Source organism: Leucoraja erinacea, chromosome 27 (genome assembly GCF_028641065.1).
Source record: "Leucoraja erinacea ecotype New England chromosome 27, Leri_hhj_1, whole genome shotgun sequence".
In the NCBI taxonomy this organism is placed as follows: domain Eukaryota; kingdom Metazoa; phylum Chordata; class Chondrichthyes; order Rajiformes; family Rajidae; genus Leucoraja; species Leucoraja erinaceus.
In genome coordinates this window covers 16,393,469-16,409,344 of record NC_073403.1, presented here as the reverse complement: position 1 = coordinate 16,409,344, position 15,876 = coordinate 16,393,469, and positions in this window count along the sequence as shown.

Here is a 15,876-nt window from a genome sequence, read left to right as displayed (position 1 = left end):
TCAGACTGGTTGTGGTGGGGTAGAAAGCTGAAGAAAGTCAGGCAATTGATAGGTGCATAGAGGTGGGGAGGGATTGGGGGTTAGATGGCAAATTCTCTTTGTCAGAGAAGAAAAGGCAAAATGTGGGAAGGATAGAAGAGGCACAACATTGAGAAGCCAGAAGATGGAATATAGGTGGACACAAAATCCTGGAGTAACTGAGCGAGACAGGCAGCATCTCTGGAGAGAAGGAATGGGTGACTTTTATGGTTGAGACCCTTCTTCAGACTAGCCGGGGGAAAGGAGAGATGGAACAAATGAATGAAAGATATTCAAAAAAAAAAGTGAAGATGATAAAGGAAACTGGCCATTGTTAGCTGTTTGCTAGTGCGAACAGGAACCTGGTGTGATTTGGGTGGGGGAGGGACGGAGTGCAGGGGTTACTTAGATTTAGAGAAATCCACACCATACCACCGGGTTGTAAGCTGTCCAAGCGGAATATGTGATGCTGTTCCTCCAATTTGCCTATTAAGCCTCACTCTGACAATGGCTAGAACCTAGGACAGAAAGGTCAGTGTGTGAATGGGAAGGGGAATTAAAGTGTTTGGCAACTGGTTGATCAGGTAAGGCCAGTCGGACTGAGCGAAGGTGGTGAGCGAAATGACTGTCCATCTGTATTTGATCTCGCTGATGTATAAGAGTCCACATCTGGAACACCGGATACAGTTGGTAATGGGCCTTGTATATACAGTGTTGATGCTCAGTAAAGCATTGGAAATGTAGAAGGTAGGCACAAAATGCTATTGTAACTCAGCGGGACAGGCAGCATCTCTGGAGAGAAGGAATGGGTGACGTTTCGGGTCAAGACTCTTCAGACTGATGTCAGGGGAGTGGATTACAGAGATAGAATGTAGTCGGAGGCAATAAGACTGGTGGGAGAACTGGGAAGGGGTGGGGATGGAGAGACAGGAAAAGCAAGGGCTATCTGAAGTTAGAGAAATCAATGTTCATACCAATCTAAGCTATCCAAGCAAAATATGAGGTGCTGTTCTTCCAATTTGCACTGGGCCTCTCTTTGACAATGGAGGAGGCCCAGGACAGAAAGGTCAGATTGGGAATTTTATGTCTATTTTCCAGATTGCTGAGCAATCAGGAAATCAGGTAGGTTAAGGCGGACTGAGCAGAGGTGTTCAGCGAAACGATTCCCGAGCCTGCGCTTGGTCTCGCCGATGTACAGGAGTTGACACCTGGAACAGCGGATACAGTAGATGAGGTTGGAAGAGATGCAAGTGAACCTCTGCCTCACCTGGGAAGACTTGGGGTCCTTGGATGGAGTAGAGGGGGAAGGTGAAGGGACAGGTGATGCATCTCCTGCGGTTGCAGGGGAAAGTACCTGGGGAGGGTGTGGTTTTGGTGGGAAAGGACGAGTTGACCAGGGCGTTGCAGATGGAATGGTCTCTGTGGAAAGCAGAAAGGGGTGGCGATGGGAAGATGTGGCCAGTAGTGGGATCCCATTGGAGGTGGCTGTATGCGACGGCTGATGGGGTGAAAGGTGAGGACAAGGGGGACTCTGTCTTTGTTACGAATGGGGGGGGGAGGGGGAGCAAGAGCGGAGGAGACCCTAGTGAGAGCCTCATCTATAATGGAAGAGGGGAACCCCCGTTTCCTAAACAATGAGGACATCTCCGAAGACCTGGTATGGAAAAAACTGATCCTTGGCGCAGATGCAGCGTTGACGGATAGCGCTCTGCTTTTAGTTATGTGCGATCCGTTGAGGACCAGACAGGCATTGTCTCGCTGGTAGATGAGAAAATGTAGTTTATTTAATGCAAGGTAAAATTATTTCTTGATGCAGCTTAACAGGTCTGTTAACGCAATAACACACAGATAAATATGCAATAATCAATAATACAATACATTAATAATAGTGATAATGGGTAACCATTGTAGTGCAAAACCAAAAGTCTCAATCCATTAGAAGATTATAGTTGCTGAGATACCTAATAAGATCGCTTCAGTGTGATCACCCAAAATAATGGTGATCATTTTGAAATTAATGTTTTATTTAAACTACCTCATGAAAGAGTAAAGAATGGCAATTTTGTGTTTGTCCTTAGATTAAGCTACTTGGTTAATGACACAATCCAGAAATCTGTTGCGATTTAAGTAATTGCTCATGATGTAATTGCAGTAACAGGGAAATTATTTTATGGTCAACTGGTTATGGAGTGAAATTATCCCTGCATGATTAGAATCAGTGTGTGATGAGCATTAATGCTGCATTATGGCCATGGTGTCATTAAGTGTGTCGACTCCAGGCATCTGGGGCTTCATTTTGACAATCTTAACATCTGTACAATTCATTAACTTTCCATAGAACTCTGAATAAGTATCTTATTCATGTGTATTCTCCAGTCTGGTGCCATCATAGCAATTTAAAAAAAATGCAATTTGCTCCATTTTGCTTGCTTTTTTGTTTGCTTATAGTGTGTCAATTTGTCCCATCAGATGTTCAAGCTGCTGTTGTTCAATGTCCTGAGGAGATGTACTTTATTATACAAAGATCAGCATTTGCTTCCCCCGAATCATCTTTCCATTGCATCTGCAGTAGAGAACTCGGAATTCTGCATTCGATTACCTCTGAACCTTCTGCCTCGTAACTAAATTTCATATATGACAACTATATATGATCATACAATTAATCAACATTTATAATTGCGTTCTGAGTCTTTTCTCATCAACAGTTGGCCGTTTTATTGTCATATGTATTAGCAATAGAACAATTAAGTTCTTGTTGCAGCTTAACAGGCCTGTTAACACAGTATATCACAGGTAAATATTTAATGATGATCCAATAAATTAATAATCAGTCAGATTAGGTTATTGCCTCAGACCAGACGATAGTGCAAAACCAATGTCCATAATGCAACTGAAACAATATCTGAAGACCAGGTTGCGGTTAGTGTAGGAAGGAACTGCAGATGCTGGTTTACACCGAAAATAGACATAAAATGCTGGTGTAACTCAGTGGGACAGGCAGCATCTCTGGATAGAAGGAATAGGTAACATTTGGGGTCTGAAGAAGGGTCTCAACCTGAAACATCACCCATTCCTGCTATCCAGAGATGAGTGCCTGTCCCGCTGAGTTACTTCAGCATTTTGTGTCTCACTTGTGCTTGGTGTTGTGCAATGTTCAAGAATTTGATGCTTGCTAGGAAGAAGCTGTTCTTGAACTTGGTCCTCGCGGTTTTCAGGCTCCTGTTCCTTCTTCCCGATGTTAGTAGAGCCTAAGTTAGTGCACCTAAAGAACCCAACTACTGGCAAGAAGGAGCAATTTCTTCTGTTTCTAATCTATTACTAGACTAAGTGGGACCCGTAGGGTCCCATGTTCACATGGGAGGGCTGGTCCCCCAATGCAATATTTCACCTCTCCACCAATTCCAATGTTGTTGACCAGTGGGGGGGGCTTTCTGGAGCGCCAGTATGGGTGTTGTGGGCTGAACGGACTGGTTCCAGAGGGCTAGTATGGACATTGTGGGTCGAATAGACTCTTTGGCTGGCAGCTCAGTCACTCAGGCCTGGTGTGCTGGCAGCTCAGACACTCGGGCCTGGTGGGCTGGCAGCTCAGTAACTCAGGGCTGGTTGGCTGGCAGCTCAGTCACTCAGGGTTGGTGCGCTGGCAGATCAGTAACTTAGGGCTGGTGGACTGGCAGTTCACTCATGGCTATTCCTTGAAATTCTATTTCAAGCAGAGTGCAGGCCACCAAATTCAATTTCATAGCATTTCAGGTGGAGTACAGGCCACCAAACTCAATTTCACAGCATTTCAGGTGGAGTGCAGCCCGCCAAGTTGCCAAACAACTCATTGCATTGTCGTTAAGGGCTAACAAATCACTTATTGCAAGTACATTGCAGACTCACAGTTGAGTTGATTCACAACTTAGAATCACAGTTGCGAACTCTCCCTCGCAATCTTCCAGAGTGACTGACTCACGTCCAGGCATCCAGGGTTTTATAGTCCTACCCCCTGGAAGGGGTGTTACCTTCATTGTGGAGATTGACAGGTGAGAGGACCAATCAGCTGATCTCAAGATTTTTTAAACACTCATAACTTTTTTATTTTTCATCGATCGGAAAAATCCTCAGGGCTGCCTCAGCGGAGGAGGACTGAGATTAAGATGGCCAAAAATCATGTGGTAGCGTTTTTTCTAAAATCAATATACAACGCAAACAGGAAGTGCTCAAAATGAGACTTTGTTATATAGATAGATGTTGCTAGGCTGCCTTTCATTTGTTCCATACTGGAGCTTCTCAGCGTATTTTTCAAAACCTGGATTTTTTCTCTTATAATTTGAGGCTTCAACCACCAATAATATTATTTCTCCTTCCACTTAAACATCAAACTTAGTGTATTATTTGAAGCAAGTTTAATCGAGGCAAATGGATGCATTTCCCTGATTGTAATTGTTGTTCACAGTGGCTTTAGCTAAAAGTCCGATTTGCAAAGGCTTTGAATTTTTCTCCACATAATCAGTCTGACGTGAAGAAGTGATCACACTTTTTGATTATGATTTCCAGCATCTGCCGAGTCTTACCTTTCAAATTTGACATTTAACATTTTTCCATACTACGAGTGCTCTCTGTACGAAGTTTGTACGTCTCCCTGGTGGGTTTTCTCCAGGTATTCAGATTTCCGCCCCACATTCCAAAGATGTGCAGGTTAATTAGCTTCTGTAAATTGTCCCGATTGTGCAGTCACGGTGGTGCAGTGGTTAAGTTGCTGCCTAACAGCAAAATGGAGACCCAGGTTCGATCCGGACTACGGGCGCTGTCTGAACGGAGTTTGTATGTTCTCCCCTTGACCTGCGTGGGTTTTCTCTGAGATCTTCAGTTTCCTTCCACATTCCAAAGACGTCCAGGTTTGTAGGTTAATTTGCTTGATGAATGTAAAAATTGTCCAGTATTGGAAAAAAAATGTTGTCTTCTTCTTCTTCTTGCCTATGGTGCGCACAGCCTAAAGTTGGAGGACAACTTGTTCTATTTGATCTTACTTGATTGTGCACTCCAGGTTGATTGCATTTGTCGAAACAGGTTGCACGTGAAGGTTGCAATCTTCCACCCAAAAAAAAACATTGTCCAACTTCCAGTATAGTCCCTGGTGAACTCTTCGGAAGATACAAGATACAAGATAGAACTAGTGTGCATGGGTGATCACTGGTCGGCATGGACTCAGTGGGCCGAAGGGCTTGTTTCCATACTGTTTCTCTAAACTAAATCCACAAACATACTAGCTTCACCATGGACATATTTGAACATCAGAAACTCTTGCCAGTTAATATTGGTAGTTCACAAGCACGTGTGTGAAAATTAATTGGTTTTGACGATTTATCTCGATCACAGCTGATCCTTCCAGTCTGAGCTCTACAGATTCCATTTGGTAAATGCTCTCAATCCATTTAGTACACTCTTATTTCATCTATCATTTATCAAGTTTAATTACAGCATTCATTTTGAGAAGGTCAGTCTTTCTAGGAAAAGATTATTTTTTTAAACTAAGAAGCTTCTATGTATGGAGTATTGCAAAGCAATTATTTCATAATTGTTCAATAATTTGTGTTTCAGACCAGTCCCACTACCTGTTTGCGAAATTGAGCATAGGTGTTAATTCTTGTCTGGTGTCAGTATCATTTTATAGCTTGTTTAAGGCCAGAATCTTGGCTGGAAATTACAAGAAATTGTTGCCAGTTTGAGTTTTCCTTTGATGAGTTGATTGGAGTGGGAAGGCATACAGAGCTGTGAGCAGTGTAGCAGCTGTTTTTTAGTCCTCGTCCTAATTTCACTGATAAACTAGAATTATGCAAATATAATTAATTGACTGTCTGACGTCTGCAGCCGAGAGTATACGGATTTTTCTGGCAAATGCTCAAGACCATTTTATTCAATGTTGATACTTTATTTTAAATACAATAAAAGGAAATGGGATGTTTCCTCGTTCCAGGTGTTCGGCTCTGCACTTCGATCAGAAGCTGCTAGAAATTTGGTGTGTCATACCTTATAATGTTCCATTGTCATTTATATGTGTTTGTGTGTGTGTTCATGTGTGTGTGTTTGTGTGTGTGTGTGTGTGTGTGTATATTTGTGTGTGTTTGTGTGTGTGTTCGTGTTCTCCTGATGTACACCTGCAACTTATTCAATGAAATTCAATTTATTAAAAGATTTCATCTGAGGGCAAAGAGCTGGTCCTTTACCTTTTCTCCTCCACCCCCACCTCCACTGGAGTAACATAGAACAGTACAGCACAGGAAGAAGCCCAGCAACCCACAATGTCTGAGCCGAACATCAATGTCTGATGCCAAGATAAACTAATTATCCATGCTGTATCTCTAAACTCAATACTAAACCCCTCTGCCTGCTTGTGATCCGTATCCCTCCAATTCCTGCATAGCCATGTGCTTATCTAAATGACCTGCAAGCCACTATCATTTCTTCATTATCACCGTCTCTGGTAGTGTGCTCTGTGCACTTTCCACCCTCTGTGTAAAGAAACTAGTCCTGCACATGAGTTTTATACACTCCCACTCATCATGTCCTCTTCTCTTTGACCCAATATGCATGACCCAATGTATACTTGTATTCTCCTCCATTTCTCTACCATCTGCAGGCCCAAAACTGTCATCACCAGTTAATATTCTGACCCCAAAATGAAAAACAATTGTGAAAAAAAAATTGTGTTAAAAGTTTCATATCTCAGCATAGGAGTTGTGATTACACTACAGGAATAAAGGAGCACCTGGGGCCTCGAAACATGTACTGAGTGCATCAAGAGAAGATAATTATGGTGGTCAATATTTGATATTGTGTCTAACCAGGCATAAGGAACATCAAATGTCAATTTCAAATTTGGTGACCATAGCAATTAACCAACAGCCTCTAATTTTGTGACCAATGCTGCTACTTGTCATTAAGTGTGACATGTAGCGGCACCTGGTGGCAAGCCACGGGCACAACGAACCCTCGGCTCTGGAGGAAGGTGTCCCGGTGTGGGAGGCGCTAGTCACGGGGTTTTTACCTGAGTCAGTATTTAAGGCCGGGCAACGCCCATGACCAGTGAGGAGTAGGGAGCTGTACTGCAGAGCTGCCAACTCACGCATTGAGCGCGAGATTCACGCATTTTGCGCAATTCTCACGCTCTCACGCTGATCACAAATTTCTCACGCTCTGTCGTGAGAAATTCTGTGATCAACGAGAATTTCAAAACTGATATCAACAGCTTGTGTGCGCGTCTGTTGACAAGACAGCAACATTCTTATTCCCTGTTATTCTCACTTGACTGAATCGTCAGACCTCCAAACCATGCCCCCATGCAAATTTACATTGAAAGACATGGGCCGGGCAGTGAATGAGTGTCACACAGCACAGCAAGTAAGGCCATGTCCTGCTCCCGGCGCAGTTGGAAATTTAAGGATTTGCGGGAAGCAGCAGACATGAGCGAGGCCGATGAGCGGCAGGAGAGAGGTGTTCACGCATGGGCCGCGATCATATTCAATGGCAGTGCTGGCCCGAAGGGCTGAATGGCCTATTCCTGTGCCTATTTTCTATGTTTCTATGCTTGAGTATATGGCAATAAAACTCGACCATTTGATTTTGAAGCATTCATGCATGGTAGAGGTATAATGTAGTCATAGAGTGATACAGTGTGAAAACAGGCCCTTCAGCTCACACCCGCCAACATGTCCCAGCTACACTACCTACTTTTGGTCCATATCCCTCCAAACCTGTCCTATCCATGTATCAGTCTAACTGTTTCTTAAATGTTGGGATAGTCCCTGCCTCAACTACCTCCTCTGGCAGCTTGTTCCATACACCCATCACCCTTTGTGTGGAAAAACACTACCCTAAAAAACATTGAAATCATACTCTGCAATGCACTAAAACATGATTTTAATACATGAAATTTCAAAAAGTTCCACACGCTACAATGCACTGAAATATGATTTTAATACATCAAATTTCAAAAAATCCCACACCCTACCCCCCCTGAAATATGATTTTCACCGAATACACCCAAAGGCCAGTGATTCAGCCCCCCCCCACTCTCAAAAACACTCCGCAGCCCCTGGTTCAGACGGAGAGCACTGCCAGATGTGAGCGGGGAACTGAGGCCAGTTGTCTCTGATGTCTGGATCCCAATGCTCAGTGCTTCGTGTTTCGGAGTTGGCTAATGTTCTTGATTTGTATTAGGCTGATTTGTAATTAGTTGTCAAAACCTTAATTTATTAATCTGGAATATCCGGGGGGTGGGATAAGTGTAATATTAAAATGACATGCAAGGGGTCAGGCTGTCTGTCACAACATACAGCCCCAATAACCCATTATTTCCTTCAGCTAAATATTGGGAAGGTAGCACTATTGTCATTTGCCACTCAACTATTATGTTTGTTTACCTCTCTGACTATTTCTAACCCCCCCCCCCCACCAAATTCTTTTGACAGGTTGAATAGAAAGGTCCCCAATCCCGTTGTTTTATTAGTTGAACACGTAGATGAACATCCTCAAGGAATGTAATCAGATGGAAACTGATTCAGATGCGATGTTTAAGAGCTTGTTCAAAGAAGGGGCATATTTTAAAGGAGTGACAGGGATACTTGCAGGGGAATGTGTGAGGAGGTTATTATTTGTCTTTTGATTTAGCTTGAACCAGGGCATCTGAAGACTCAAAGTTTAATATAGTAATTGTGCTGATACTGTACTGACTCCAACCAACCACCTAATGAATATCATCCATTCCGGAGGTTTTATTTTTCTGATGCCATTTAAACTTCACTTGGAATTCAATCACTTCAATGTAAAAATAATTGGGAATGGGGAGCATTGGAACAAAAAAATTGCCCTCGGTACATATTAACTGCAATATAATAATGTATGCATGTTGGTAGGTGCAATCAAAACAAAGATCTTTATATCATTGTTGTGTTATGAATACCACAGAAAATATAATGTACTCTCAAGGTCACATTAAATAGAATATTATTGCTTAAATATATATTGTTATTGGACTTTGCATTTCGGAAAAGTCCCAGCTGAGAGGAAAACAACAAAATACTGAACATATTGGGGGTGAAAATGACTTCAGGACAGTTAGTTAGGAAAATGAAGGAAATGGTAACATAATATACAACTGAGTGAGTATCATTTTATGGATGAGAAATTGTGTTCTACCAATTGATGACTTCTTTGACAAAGTAACTAGCATGTTAGATAACAAGGAAGCCAATGGATGTAGCAAATTTTGTTATACAAAATTTGTTATACAAAATTTGGTCCGTGAAGTGCCCCATAAAACATTACTGCATTAGATAAGCACCTGTGGACTTGAACCTAATAGGTTAAGTCCAGGGGATCAGATATGGGGCTTTATGTGTGGTCCAGATATATTGTCAGTGCGGAGGGGCTTGGAGCAAGGCCACGTGTCCATCCAGAGTCAAGTCTGGAATTGTACTAGGTGTGCAATCAGCACTGGGAACCCAAGCAGGTAAGCGGCTATGATCTGGGTAGAATAAGGGGCCAGGTGTAAGGCTGGACTCGGGGATCAGGAATGAGAGAAGGTATGCAACTGGAGTCGGGGTCAGGAGTAGTACCAGGTTGGTCAACATGGGCCAAGTGTTTGATTATAATCTGATTTCCATACATGAATACACTAAGATCATTCATGTGCTGCACCTGTTGACCAGAGCCTGGTTCTTCTGTGGAATGTAATTAGGAATGTAATTTAGCCTAACCTTATTCATAGCTAATCCAATTTAAAGCATAAATATTGCATTCAAGTGTAAGTTAAAAGACTCACTACAGTATGCACTGGATTGCAAAAATGCAAAAGCTCCGTTCAATGGGAGGACACCCTTCTTCCCCCCCCCCCCCTTAGTCCCTCGGCTTGGTCTCTCGCAATTTCCCACTCCCAGCTCTCACCCAATGTTGGCAGCCCTGCTGTACTGTACAGAATAAAATACGTCTTGTGCACACAACTTGTGTTCCGCTTGGTTTTTGGCTGGACTCCGCTAGAGAAACATGATTATCAACGCATTAATTTTTTTTTTTAATGTGGACTGAATGAATTTGCCATTCATCAAATGTAATGATGAAAATGATTGTTTTTCCCTACAAATTCTAAAATAGTTTTTATGGTATTTTGATTCTGAATACATTTGGACTTTAAGTTTCCAACTATTCTGGATTAGATCCCAAGCCCCTCGAACACCTGCCTTGAAATGGGAATAATTCACTCAACCAACACTTCAAATGCGTGAAATAAGGAAGTCGTGATTTTGGATACCTGTGCTAAAAGCTCCTGTTAGTTCAGTCACAAAATGACAGAAGGCCCTTAAATTTGTCCTGCATTTTGAATGTATTTGAGCTGCTCTGATTTAAACGTCACTGTGTCTCCAACTCCACCCCTGAAGATCTAATATCCTCCCCCCTCCCCACTCCATTAAAAAAACCATAAAAAGCATGCTCATAGTTTTCAAAAGCAGTAATCGCCCCCCAATCTTGGACACTAAATATATTCACCATGGCATCACATGCAAATTTTGTCATTTACAACTCGCTGACATTACAACAATTAAACATTTTTTTTTTTTTTAATTAAGTTGAATTTTGTGAAACACAATCAAGGATTGATTTGTAACCAGAATTCAATGAATATATAATTAGTTCAAAATGCTGCTGTCACTGATTTTCCCTGCAACGGTTTTATTTTCTTATCATACATATGTCGTGTATTAAGATGGCAGGTCTCTAGAGACCTCCAGGCAATCAGTGCCTCTCTGGGCCTGGACCTGATGATAATTATACTTCTTTTCAGATCACTTAATATTGTAACCCAGCATTATATTGTCAAAGAAAACCCAACCTATCTTTAACAGCATGTTTTGATGGATAAGTAATTTGAAGTGTCTCGTACAGTAAGAGATCCAGTGGATTTTTCTTCTCAGTTACTTTGCCACTAAGGGTTGTCATAATTGAGGTTTACATCAAAAAGGGGTGGGATAATTGTTCTCACTGATAGATTAAGATTGGAATTTCATGAAACATGTCTATCATTTTTCACTGCTACTGAAATCTTGTGTTGATTCTGATGTGATGTTCATTCAGAGTTGGCTGTAAGCATTTTCATCTGATTGATGTGACTTGAAAATAACAGTGTGGGTAGGCACTGGAACATTTTGTACTCTAAGTGGCAGGCATGGACTCTCAATATTAAAAAGTTGCTCGAACCAATCATAAGTAATTATATATCTTAATTGGACTAGTCTTCGAGTAAACCAATAAGTTTGGATAAATAAATAGTGGTCTCACAATAATATTCCAGCTGACGCGTTACAGGCAAGGTCCTTTTTCACCCCGGTCATTCCCTCTTCTCTCCTCTCCCATGGGGCAGAAGGTACAGATGTTTGCAAGCACAAACTACCTGTCTCAGGAAGAGTTTATTTTTCACTGTTATCAGACTACTCCTCCAAAAAGGTTAACGGGTAGCCCAGATCTTCCATCCTACCACATTGTGGCCCTTGGATATTTTAGTGTATAGCTTTTTTAATGCTCCTGTATCGTTTGATCTGCATAGGATGCAAACAAGCTTTTGACTTCACTTCTGCACGTGACAATATACCAGTAATAATACGTATTGGAGCATTGACAGTGAAGTGAGTTTTGCAAAAACCAATTTCTGCAGATAAATTGTTAATGTGTCAACATTTAGCCAATGTGATTCAGTATTTTGATGCATTCCACAATATCTCACGTGTGTCTCCAGAGTTTAATTTAGTTTAGAGGTTCAGCGCGGAAACAGGCCTTTCGGCCTATCAGGTCCTGCATATTAACACTATTCTACACATACAAATTTTACATTTACCAAACCAATTAACCTACATACCTGTACGTCTTTGGCATGTCTACGGCAGCTGCGCCACCGTGCCGCACAACGTGGGACCTTTCATTTCCAGTTACATTGGCAGACAGGCTTTGGATCTCAGTCAAAGCGTAACTATTCACATGTGAAGCATGGTCCTGGATACCATTGTTTGCTTATGGTCTGCTGTGCGATTGAGAGATGTTGGGGTCAGTCACACACTTGCAAAAGGGAAGTTTGATCATTCTGTGTGGAAGATAGGCACAACAGGGTCTCGACCTGAAACGTTACCTATTCCTTTTCTCCAGAGATGCTGACTGACCCACTGAGTTACGTCAACATATTGTGTCTATCTTCAGTTTAAACCAGCATCTGCAGTTCCTTCCTCCACATTCTGTGTGGAAGTTTGAGCGTGTTTGTGGCTGGCTTTTGGATTTAATTATTTACTTTTGAGGCTATTTTGTTCTCCAAGTCAATGCTGTCCAGTTCAGCAAGGCCAATATTAACCCTCCTCCAGTAAGCATCTGTCACAAAGTCATCAAGGCTTCAGTGGTTACAGGGACTGTTCTTCTGGTTCCACTACATTCCTTTCCCGTTGACTTTGAAGCAGAATAATGAGTGAGGGAACATAAGGTTCAGTGCCTCCGATTGTTCTGACCTTTTCCAGGTTTGGGGTAGATCACAGCAAAATAGACCTGTACATTACCAAACAGGTTCTTCATCCCAACTTATCCATGCAGAACAAGATACATGACAGAGCTAGTCCTCTCATTTTTGACTCCCCTATCTTAGGGAAAAGACTGTGGCTATTCATCTTATCTATGCCCCTTATGATTTTATATACTTCTCTAAGGTCATTCTTCGGCCTCTGATGAAATATAACCCAGTGCCTCCATATAACTCAAAACTGCTGCACATAGTAGCCTTAAATCCTCCCTGTACCCCTTCCAGTTTAATGACAACTTTTCTATGGCAACATGACCAGAATCTTGGGTAGCTTGCAACCCAGCCGGATGAAAGTTTATTTCTCTAATTTCAAGTAAATCCCGTATTTTCTCTCTCTCTCTCCCTCTCTCCCCTCCTCTCTCCCCCTCCTATCTGTTCCACTGATGGAATCCATGTATCCCTCTTGTTATCACACCTTCCCCAGCCAACAATGGCCCATTATGGGCTCCACCCTTCCTGAGATCATCTGTTGCCTTCCCTGATTTGTTCTGGCCTTTTCTCGCCTCCAGCTTATGTCCCCACCACCAGCACCACTCTCCGCATCAACTTTCAGCCTGAAGAAGGATTCCGACCCGAAACGTCACCTATTCTTTTTCTCCACAGATGCTGCCTGACCCGCTGAGTTACTCCAGCATTTCTTATCTATATTCACAGTACTCCAAATGTAGCCATCAACTTGTACAGCTGTATCATGACATCCCAACTTGATCAGAGGAAAGTCAGAAGGACTTTACCTTATCTTACCTTTCCATTGTTCAGCCTCCTCGCTGAAGCCTCTCAAGACAAGGCCTCGCCACTGACCATTCCAATGCAGCCCTTGGAACTCAACCAATAGCCGCTCCCAACACAACCACTCCAAAATGGCTCTAACAGGTGTTAAGGGGAAGCCAGGTTGTTGGCTCAGAGGCTCTGTGAAAATCAAAGGTTGTCTCACCTAGGCTTACGATAACACCTTCCTTAATTTCCATCTACAGAGCTGTGTCAGCATGAATTTGAGAGTGGCTGAGAATGCGTGAACATGAGGGGGAACTAACAAAATAGTGATCTTTTAAAAATGAGAATGTCACGAGTGGAAGTCGAGACATTTTCTCAATTTAATATTTAACATTTAAAAATGTCAAAGTGAGAGTTGATATTGGATTCTGTTAGATTCAGCTGACTGCATCCCTTCCCTTGGCATTTTTGGTGTGGCAAATATCAATAGCACATGGGACTCAGTACTAATTTCCTGTGAGCTAGGTCAGCTGTGTAATGTGGTATCAGCACAGGGGGAAAAAACAACTAGTTAGCACAATTCACCACACAAACGGCTCGCTTGTGTATCGGTAAAGGGAGAGGAGAGCTGCCCTTTCGTTCTGTCTGGCTGTGATGTCCTGAAAGGCGCAGATATCCAATGATTTGACACATTCCACAGCTTCATCTACTATAGCTCACATCCACACAATATCCAAAACAATAATTTTGCATGCCCAATATAATTAAAGGACTTGACAATTAGATGTTCCAATGGGTGGCTTAAATCCTTCTCCTTAAAGCATCTCTGCAACAGTCCCAGAGTGTTCTGCGATAATTGCCTCCTTGTTAAAAACATTTTTTACCTGTTTCTCTGCTTTATGTCACAGGCAGCTTCAGACTTGAGCCAGATCTGTCTCGACTCATTTGATATTATATTAGCATCCTTTTGGCAGACCTATGACTGTCATTAATCTTAATCTCTGTTGATTGATTCGAATTAATAGTGTAGCGGAAGATGTTTGACTCGGTAGCTGTAATTTAGGAAGCAATTTGTCACACTAGATTTGCTCTGCTGTTCCTCCCTCTTTTTTTTCCCAGGGAGTTCAAGTAGTGCAGGTGTGACTCCGGAATGAATAATAGTTGCTGTATATCAAAGTGGGCGTCAACAGATGTCTGCAGTTTAATTTGTGTAATGTCTTAACATGTTTGTGTCCTGCAGACTGTTCAGAGTGATTTGAGGTTGACAGACCGGAGTTACCCTCCTCGCTCCTGAAGCAGAGACAATAAACCTTTAGTTCTCTCCTCAACTTATTTAATTTGCATTTAACCAATAATCCTCAGTGTTCAAAGAGACTTTGATAAAAGAACTAGGTGCAGCTCATAAACTATGTGAAGCTACTTTTTTTTTCTCTGGGTGGTGTCATCTTTAATAATTCATCAAATGACCTCACAGGATAATCATACTCAAAATTCTGTTACAGCAAAAGCACTTTGGATAAAAGTTGTGTGAATCAGTGGCCTGTTGTATCTCGACAATGTGATTTATTGCAATGTCAATTCTCAGACCACTTCATATCTTAAGGCCTTTCATTTATTTTATAACATTGTTGGGCAGAATTATCAACTTAATTTTGTTGCTGATTCAGTGATATAATTAAAGTTTTTTTTTTTCCCTTTTTCAGTTCTTTCCTTCATACAGCATGGAAACAGACCATTCCGCCCAATTTGTCCATGCCGACCAAGATGACCTATCTAAGCTAGTCCTATTTGCTCATTTCCGGCCCATATCCCTCTGAATCTTTCCTATCCATGGAGCTGTCCAATTGTCTTTTAAATTTGGTTATTATACTTGCTTCAACTACTTTGTCTGGCAGCTGATTCCATATATCCACCACCCTCTGTGGAAAAAGTTTCCAATCAGGTTCCTATTAAATCTTTCCCCATTCCACTTAAAACCTATTCCTACTGGTCCCCACCCCACCCCCCTTCCAAATAAAAACGATATGCATTCTCCTCATAACTTTATACACCTCTTTAAAATCACCACTCAGTCTCCTGCACTCCAAGGAATAAAGTCTTGACTACTCCAAACTCTCCCTGCACCACAGGCTCTCCCGACAACATCCTTATAAATCATCTGCACTCTTTCCAGCATAAAGTGGTCTTTCCGATAGGAGGGTGAGCAAAACTGAACACAGTACTCTACGTGCAACCTTGCCAATCTTTTGTACAGCTGTAACATATTGTCCCAAATTAAAATCTGTTCACTTTGGTTATTAAATAAACAGGCCAACTTGAGGCAGACGATGAATCCGAACAAAAGATACTGACCTTGTTCATATGCAGGGAAACTTCAAGCAGTGTGGCTGGCGTGGTTGGGAATGCCAATCTTTCATGATTAAGTGCTCACATTCGAACAGTGAATAGCTTATTTCTGTCAAACTTACTGATGTGACCCTAAATGTTCTTGTGAAAATAGGAAATTATGAATAATAACTTTACTGCAATTATGTTGCTTCCAGTTTGCACAG